The sequence below is a fragment of the Cornus florida genome, unplaced genomic scaffold (assembly GCF_030987335.1).
Source record: "Cornus florida cultivar Cherokee Brave unplaced genomic scaffold, ASM3098733v1 CherokeeBrave_3.0.0_Hap2_Chr11, whole genome shotgun sequence".
Lineage (NCBI taxonomy): Eukaryota > Viridiplantae > Streptophyta > Magnoliopsida > Cornales > Cornaceae > Cornus > Cornus florida.
This window is the reverse complement of record NW_026775581.1, coordinates 128977440-128985020: the sequence shown is the minus strand read 5'-3', so window position 1 is coordinate 128985020 and position 7581 is coordinate 128977440. Positions and strand designations below refer to the sequence as shown.

Sequence of the window (7581 nt, the reverse complement as noted above, 5' to 3'; positions counted from 1 at the left end):
GAAGAACCTTACAAGCATTTGGATGAGTTTCTTGAAGTATGTTCCACCGTAAAATATACGGACATGCTGGAAGAGGTTTTAAGACTCAAACTTTTTCCATTCACCTTAAAAGACAAGGCAAAGTATTGGTTTAACAATCTTAGGCCTTTTTCAATCACTTCTTGAGCAGAAATGCAACAAGAGTTCTTGAAGAAGTACTATCCGGTTTCTAAGACCAATGCCATGAGGACCTCAATTCGAGAATTTTCACATGGGGATGGAGAAACGTTTCATGAGGCATGGGAACGCTTCAAAGAATTGCTTAGAAAGTGTCCACATCATGACATGCCCAAATGGGAATTAGTTCAATACTTCTTTGAGAGCTCATCGGACAACCATAAGGGTATGGTTGATGCTTCCATGGGTGGCTCTTACATTGATAGGCATGAGGATGACGTGTGACATCTTTATGAAAGCATGAGTGAAAATTCTTTGCATAGAACATTATCATCCAAGAATGGTAGAAATTCACAAGGTAGGAAAAGTGTTGGCTTACATCAAGTCGACCATTCAAATGAAATAGCCGCCGAAGTGAGTCTTTAGCTTAAAGGTTTGATCAATTCTTGATTAACCAAAACTCGGCGAACCAAGTATCTTCCTTCCCTAACCATTCTCATCATACATCAAATGAAACTTGTATGACTTGTTCTAGTGTTCTTTGTCCTCATGGACAAGTGCAAAATGAACCTAATGAATAAGTCAATGCAACTTTTATGAACCAAGGGAATAATCCTTATGGTACTCACTACAATCCAAGTTGGAGGAATCATTCGAATTTCTCTTGGAAAAACCAAGGAGAAGGCTCAAACCCTTCTCAAGGCGGTTTCCAAGAGAAATACATTCCACCTCCACTTCAAAACCAAGGATCCCAAGGTTATAGACCTTATCAATCACAAGGGAATCAATTTGCTAATTCTCATTTTCCCAACTAATCTTATTCCCAAGGAAGCACTAGAAGTCCCACATTTGAAGAGAAAGTTTTGAATGCTTTGGGCACTTTAGAGGCTAACACTCAATTGCTTCATTCTCACTCTCAATCTATTGCAAAGCTAGAAACCCAAGTAGGGCAAATAGCAAGCACTCTCAATGCAAGAGAGAAGGGAAAAATGCCTATAAATGCCCCACCTAAGCAACAATGTGTTTTAGAAACCCATTCCTCATCAGAAGGCCACGCCATTGAACATGTAAATGCGGTGACTACCTTGCGGAGTGGTAGGATTGTGAACAATCAAGTTAGAATGTCTAATGAAGAGAGTGAACCAGTGCAACCTCAAGTTGTCACCTGTCCCGTTTCACATCCCATTCCTCCTTCATTGCATACACATGATCTTGCAAATGAGAAAGTTTTGAAAAATGTGTTTGAAAAAGAAGTCTTGAAAAATGATGTTGAGAAAGAAGTTTTGTTGATAAATGATTTGAAACAAAATGATTCGAAAACTTCTTGTGTTGAAGAGAGTTCAAAAGAAAATTTTGAAAAAGTGTTCGAACCAAAAATTCCATTTCCGGATGCCTTAAAAGGGTCCATTTCAAAAGACAAGCAAAAGGCAAAAACCAATGAAATCATGGAAATGTTTAGGCAAGTGAAAGTTAATCTTCCACTTTTGGATGCAATCAAGCAAATTCCGCCTTATGCCAAATTCTTGAAAGATTTGTGCACCCAAAAGCGGAAGAACAAAAGTCAAGCACAAAGAAAAATGGTTTTGACTGAGCAAGTAAGCTCAATTTTGTAACATAACACTCTTCCAAAGTTTAAGGACCCCGATTCACCCACTACATCATTCATTATTGGTGATCATATCATTAGTCGGGCGCTTCTTGACTTAGGAGCAAGTGTTAATCTTCTTCCATACTCGGTTTATATCAAATTGGGCTTAGGTGAATTGAAACTGACGTCGGTAGTTTTACAACTTGCCGACCGATCCATTAAGAAGCCTAAGGGTATAATTGAGGATGTTTTGATAAGGATTGACAAATTCTTCTTCCCGATTGATTTCATTGTCATAGATACGGAACCAGTTCCCAATCCTAAGAGCCAAATTCCCGTTATCCTTGGCCGTCCTTTCTTGGCAACCGCTAATGCTAACATCAATTGTAGGACGGGGATAATGAAGATTTCATTTGGCCACATAAAGGTGAAGTTGAATATCTTTAATCCCACACCCAATTCATTTGACAAATATGAAGGAGAAGTCAATATTGTAGATGAATGTCATGATCTTCAATGCCAAGGAAATGAGCTTTTGTGTAAAACCAAAACTTCCAAAGGATCATCTTCAACCTTGCATTCTAAAAGTCTTGTTTCAAACTCTTGCTTTGAAAGGGCATAGAAGCCCAAAGGTTGTAATTGCATAGACAAGGGACCAAAAACTTCCTTTGAGCTTAATCCAACAAGTTCTTCAAAGAACCATTTGTTGGGTGGAGTTCAAAGCATCTATCACCCCAACAAGGAGGAGATGCATTATAAGATCTTTGATCCGGGGTAAAAGATTCCAATGTCTTGCTAGAGACGTTAAAGACTAGCAAAAGCATTCGTAGGGTGTCAAAACCCTATTCCTCCCCCATTTCTGTCTTTCATTTCATTTCTTGCGAAGTTTAGATACTTGTTTTAGGTTCACATGCATTGAAAGGAACTTTGGTGAGAATTGCATAAGCTTTCATGTCATTATTGAGCATTCTGCAAAGTTCGATCGATTTCAAACTTGAGTTCGATCGATCGAACTCTTCTCTGCATCCAACACTTAGAAAATTTTTCGACCTGCAGAAACCTGCATCCAAATCACCTCTCTGTCTAATCGTTCGAACCAACTCCAAGATCGATCAAGAGACCTTCGATCGATCCAACTTCCAAGTTCGATCGATCTCATGACTCAACACTTAGAAAAATTTTGAGCCTGCATCAACCTACATATTTCAGCTCTCTATCTGATCGTTCGAAACATTCCAAGATCGATCTGAAAGTTCTTCGATCGATCCAACTTCCCAATTCGATCGATCTCATGTTCCAACACTTAGCCAAATTTTTGAACCAAAAACCTGCATAATTTTTGCTCTCTGTCTGATCGATCGAACTCTTGTTTCGATCGATCTCAATCTTCATTTCATTATTTTAACTTTAATTTGACTTTTCAACTTTTCAAAAATTCAAAAATATTTTCATTTTCATTTTATTCTATTTTCACTCTCATTTTATTTTGTTTTAATTTTCAACAAGTTTTCAAAAATTCAAAAATATTTTAATTTATTTAGTTTTTAATTAATTAAATTTTTTTTTTAAAAAAAATTCAAATCAAATCAAAAATATTTTGTTTTACTTTATTTTCCAATTTTTAATTTTTAATTTTTAATTTTATTTTTGCAAATTTCAAAAAAAAAAAAAAATCCAAAAATCCAAAAATACTTTGAAAGGAGTTCATCAAAGTTCGATTGATCACAACTCATCTTCGATCGATCGAACTAGTCGGGAAATATTTTTAAAAATAGATCCAAGGGTCTTGAGATTGATAATTTGGATCGATCTCACTTACCAAACCCTAGCCTCTCGTCCCTCTTCACTGTGAATCATCTCTCCAAGCTTCGGCAACTTCTCCGGCGAGATCCAAGCATCTTGAATCTCAGTTCATCTCCATCATCTTCATCTCAGTTCATTCTCCATTCTCTCGCTCTCTTGAGGTAAGATCCGAGACATCCTTCCCTAGATTTGAACTCTCTTGCATCAATACTTGTTTCACATGTCGTAATCATGTTGCTCTCATATTGAATCTTCCATTCCCAAAGCTTTAGCATCCATGTCTATATATATATGTGCATAGATTTTGAAGATTTTGTTAGATTTGGGTGTTTGGGCCACGTTTGGAGTGCATTTAGGCTTGAGTTGTGTTGTTGGAGGGCCCACGAACACGTTTGTGTGGGCCCCATGCTTCCAAGGTCACAGATTTGTGACCTTTGGGTTTACATCGTCGCACAGTTCGATCGATCGAACTAGTATCTCCGATCGATCTCGAGAGATCGATCGAACTCATGTATTCGATCGATCGAAGTAGTGAGATCGATCTCACTTACTTTCGATCGATCCAACTTTTGTGATCGATCTCATTTCTTTTTTTAATCGATCGAACTTCACAGATCTCACACACACACTTCATTCATCATATCCTATGTCCATGCTATCATATCTATGCCCAATGCCTGTGATATTCCACATTGGATGCATTTCATACTTACATTGCTTAGCATGTTTCATGTTCTACCACTTGCATAGATTCATGTCATATTTGTTTTGTCTATTTTACTTGACATACATGATTCTATTTCGTGCTTTTAAATTCCTTAATCTGGCACTAACTCCTATTGCAAGTTTTTTTTTTTTTTTTTGCAGGCCATGGTAAAGAGGAAGACCGTTGCCAACAAGTAACACGGGCCCACCCGCCATACTAGGCCACGGACAGAGGAGCCCGCAGAGCCCTCTTATAAACAGCGGGAGCCAGCACAGGCTACCCCGCCTCAGTCACCATCTCATGAGCTTGAGGATGATCACATACCATCCACTTCTACGGTTCATCCTGCTTTCACTCCATCACCATCTCCACCGTAGACTGGAGTTGAACATTCACATATACCACCTCAGCCAGCTCATCTGCGGCGTGATAGGCCCACGCCTCGATATGCACACATGACACTCGACCATGAGTCAGAGTTTGACACGGCCTTCTTCTCTCGATCGGTGCTAACCCGATCTGCCTACCAGGATATTATTCAGAGGGGCCTTGTGATAACCCCCACATTTCCACATGTAGGCTGGCCAGGCCCACACCCGAAAATGCGAGAATATCAAAACAATATAGTACTTAAACGAACACAGAATACAAGAGGAATAAAAAAAAAAATGATTAAATCGCTGAATGGAATTCTATTAATAAAATTAAATCTCTTTTACAAAAATATTTCTATGAGTTTCAAATTCTGAAAATATTATACAACTCGGGAATCCCATAAGTTAAGGACCCCTAAACCAAAATCTTATAAACCACCAGTTTATACAAAACATTTAACATTAATTAACTATACTAATTAAAGGTAAACAAGATGAGTAGATGAAATGACAGTCTCCCAGCTGCGGATCCTCAACCTCGAGACTGGAACTTCTAATATCCTGAAAAATAAATCGTGGGTTAGACCCACAAGCAAGTTCCCTCTACCAAGCTTCTGAAAACCAATAAATAAAGCATCTCTAACCAAAATCATCCTAATTAAAGTTTTAACCTTTAATATAAGATGTTACAAACATCTATAAAAACTTTTATATAAAACAGTAATCCTATCAATTAATAGGTTCACTAATTTGATTAAACCATTCACCAACGATAAATTCTTAATCATCCCTAGACCAAAACCATCATTTATAAGTATTTAAATCACACAACTAGGCTTTGACAAATCATCTATGTCACCACCAGTAATATTTTGTTAACATGTATAAAATAATATACCATCCTGAAAATATTAGGCTATTCTAATTTAAGAATATCTAATTAATCATAATCCAACCTATACATGCAGTAACCATAGATGATATATTTTAATCATCTAACACATAGCAATAATTAAACTTTGGCAAATCAACCATGCCATTAAAAATATATTTATTTATATATTGACAATTCAACCATGCCTCCTTTAAGTATATTTATTTATACCTTTGGCAAATCACCAATGCCTCCTTTAAGTATATTTATTTATACATGTGGCAATTCAACCATGCCTCCTCTAAGTATATATATTTATACTAATAACCTAGCAACTCATCCATGCTTCTGATGTATATATTTTTATTCATACAAATACCTAGGCAATATAATTACGCCTATGGCAACTCATCCATGTACAAATTGTAAGTTTAACAATAACTAATTTATACATAGATATCCCCTACTGATTATAAGCACATACCTAATTTAATAACCAGTCTATCCAAATATATCAAATAAGAAAGAATAATACTAATAATCTTAATTCACATACATATATATACACATATTTAATATAATATATATGTGTATGATCTTTCCCTAATAACCCTTGGTTATTTAAATCCTATATATATATATATATATATATATACATCCTTCCTTCCTTACTAAACATAACTTAATAAAATCCCTTTTATACACACATATAGGTAAATATATATATACTTATATATACATATGTACACATCCTTCCATAATAATATAATAAATTATTATATTTACTCAAAAGAAATGCTACTAATCCTCGTAGTAACACTCTGTGGTTTTCAGAATACCAAGACACCTCCTCTAGTGGTTGTTTTCAACCCCAATAAGCTTAAAACAAATTCTGAAAATTCATCGGACCTCACAGGACCTTAATGGAACCCTAAACAGTATCTCACGCGCCACCACAAGCTCCTAAACACATCCCACGTGCAACCACTAGCTGGCAGCTTCCTTCACGCGCTCCCACACGCCTCTTACTTCTCTCTGACTGATGTGGCACACCTGCATTCGCTGGATGCATTCTTCTTTATGCAGCGCGATGCACAGGATCGGCCGCCCTTCTTCAGCTAAATCTAACCGCCAGATCCGCATGTGTACCATCTTCCTATAAACTGTACCACACTGAATCATCCCACACCCATCTACTTTAATCAACAGCCCAGATCAGCGATTGCAACCTTTCCCATGTATACGCTAACATTGGATTATTCGCTAGTCATCATGACTATCCCATGGACTTTATTTGAGGCGCACTGAAGTTCTTTATACCGCATCACACCAGATCCCTCTCCCTATGATCAAACCGCATCCAAGGGTCAGATCCGCGGCACACCATAGTTCCTTGGACCGCGCCGCACTGGATCACACCCTCTTTTGAGGCGTTGATTCTATAGATGCCGCCTCCAGTGTATACAGTGTATATATATATATAATAATACACATAAATAAATATATATATAATTTCTAAAATATCATAAAAATATAAATAAAATCTAGAAAAATATAGAAAAATTTCCAGAAATCCTAGAAAAATTCCAGAAATTATAATTAACCCTCTTGGTGTTCAAATCAAACCTATACTTAATTTTAAACAATATGCACACCTATATACATAATTAAAATCCAACGAATCCACAAATTAAATATATTAATTTATGTTTTTTTTTTTAATTATTTCGATCTAACATGATTTAATTAATGATTTTAAACTAAATTATGGCACCCAAGGTGATAAATTTATGGGTCCTAAGAGAAGAGTTAGAGACAGCTTGCCTGAAGATTTCGAAACGAAATCGAAACTTTAACCTTTGATTGTCTCTTCCAATTCCGGTATCCGCTTTCTCAGATCCGGCCTACTCCTTGTCCGTTCTCTCTTCTTCTTCCCTCTTTGTCTCTTTTATTTTTCTAACGTGAAAACTTCTTAACCCTAAACCTTATGTGTATATTTATACACATTAAATCCTAAATCTTATTCCTAGTAGGATTACAAAATAAAATAATAAACCAATATTATTTAAATAATAATATA

General features: G+C 36.3%; 1 pseudogene; it reads right to left on the bottom strand.

Annotated features, from left to right (window-relative positions):
- Nucleotides 1–227: 227 nt before the first annotated feature.
- LOC132287375 (small nucleolar RNA R71) lies at nt 228–326 on the bottom strand (annotated as a pseudogene).
- Nucleotides 327–7581: the final 7255 nt, after the last annotated feature.